The 1,789-nt window shown below is 39.3% G+C and overlaps 1 non-coding gene across 1 annotated transcript; it reads right to left on the bottom strand.

The window, feature by feature from the left end:
* Positions 1–257: 257 nt before the first annotated feature.
* On the bottom strand, positions 258–333 carry trnaa-ugc (transfer RNA alanine (anticodon UGC)). Its single transcript has one exon. It is a non-coding gene; the product is annotated as a tRNA-Ala (tRNA).
* Between the last annotated feature and the right edge of the window lie 1,456 nt (positions 334–1,789).

The following is a 1,789-nucleotide window of genomic DNA, read 5'->3' as shown; positions in this document are numbered from 1 at the left end:
CACTACAGTCACAGTGAGACCGGAGGGAAAGGGGGGCTTTTTGGCAACCACTGGAATTGATATAGTTAGTGGAGGAGTATCTGATTAGAGCCATGTCCAGTGTTGAAGGTGCTGACCCAATAGTTCACAGGGGCAGAGTAGAACAACACAGCACCCAGGTCGGTGACAGGGTAATCCTCATAATATATCCCATTTAGCAGACGCTTTTGTCCAAAGCGACTTACAAGTCGGCTGGGGCCACTACTTTTGCATATGGGTGGCCCCAGTGGGAATCGAACCCACGACGCTTGGCGTTGCAAGCGCCATGCTCTACCGACTGAGCCACACAGGACCCTCATAACCAAGTCACAAAAATAAAAAGGCTAGCAAAACAGGAGAGATGATTTTGCCGTAAACGTGACAGCAACCATAACATAACTCACTGCTAGAATAGTGAGGATGTGGTGCAAACAATACAGTAAGACTTGTTTAGGTGTGGGGAGCAGTGTCATTGTTCATGGTCCTATAGAGGCATAGCCATGGTAGCCAAAATAATGGCCTGCCCAACATTTTCTATACATGACCATATGCAAGATGGGATGCTAATTTGCTTAATCAACTTGTGTGGAAGCATTCACTTTCAATAAACTTTGTATCTCTTAATGTTTCCATTATTTTGGCAGTTACCTGTAGGTCACTGATAACAATGGGTCAGAGAGCGTAGTACATGTATGCAAATCAGTAAAGGACTGTACGATAGTTGTTTTTCTTCCATTTACTGTCACTGTCACGTGTCCCAGGTAATTATAATGAAATATGTCATTTGTTGTGGGCATCAAGGTGAAACAAATATTTGACTTAATCTTTTACGACTGAAGTGATGGCTACAGGGTTATGAAAACAAGAGGATTTATATTTGTGTTGGTAGCTGGTGACAATAGACCTAAATTCCCACTAAACATCTAACGTATGTTCAATAACATGTAACTTCAGTTCCATTCATGTCAATGGAAATGTGAATTTCATTGCTCAATTCAGTATGGTTGGTAGGTAAATTGTTAGGTGTATTTTTTCAATATATGACATTACACTGAGCCTTCTGAGATTTGCAGCTGCTGTATTGATGTCAGAAGGTGAATTCACCAATTTGTAAGTCGCTCTGGATAAGAGCGTCTGCTAAATGACTTAAATGTAATGTAATGTAAATGTATTATTACAGTCATAGACAAAGACAGTCGTAAAGCTTCACTATTGAATTTGCACTGTCTTTTTTACCCCATTCAGATGTAAGCACTGACATCTAGTGTTAAGAGACAGCTATTGTCTCACATTCATATTTACATAATCTGTACTGCTTTAGTAGTGTACAATACATCATGAAGAGGTAATGTATATAGTAATAAAGCTGTTGCTATGTAGGCTACACCATGTACTGGAGAGACTGCTACTCTATGGGTCCATACTTACGAACTCTGGCTTAAACCTCTGGGTCTTCTCTAATGTGAACTCTTGTTTGTTACTGGTAATATAAATCATAAATCTTGTCATATTTTGACTATTTTCTCTCACCCCTTAAGTAAGTTGGTGAGAAAAACGGTTAAAGGGGCAGTCTGTCATTGGTCATCCATTTTTGGATTTTTCAATTAATGATTATAAATGCCGCATGATCTTGGTTCAACTCCATCAGAACTTAAAGTTTAAGCTTGTTAACTCCATTGACTGTAAACAATCTAATTGTAAACAAACATGGTATAGCCTCAAACATGGTTAAAACTAATTTTGACACCATGGATGGTCAGAAGTTGCATCC

Source organism: Oncorhynchus masou, chromosome 5 (assembly GCF_036934945.1).
Source record: "Oncorhynchus masou masou isolate Uvic2021 chromosome 5, UVic_Omas_1.1, whole genome shotgun sequence".
Classification (NCBI taxonomy): Eukaryota; Metazoa; Chordata; class Actinopteri; order Salmoniformes; family Salmonidae; genus Oncorhynchus; species Oncorhynchus masou.
This window is presented reverse-complemented; position numbering and strand designations above follow the sequence as displayed.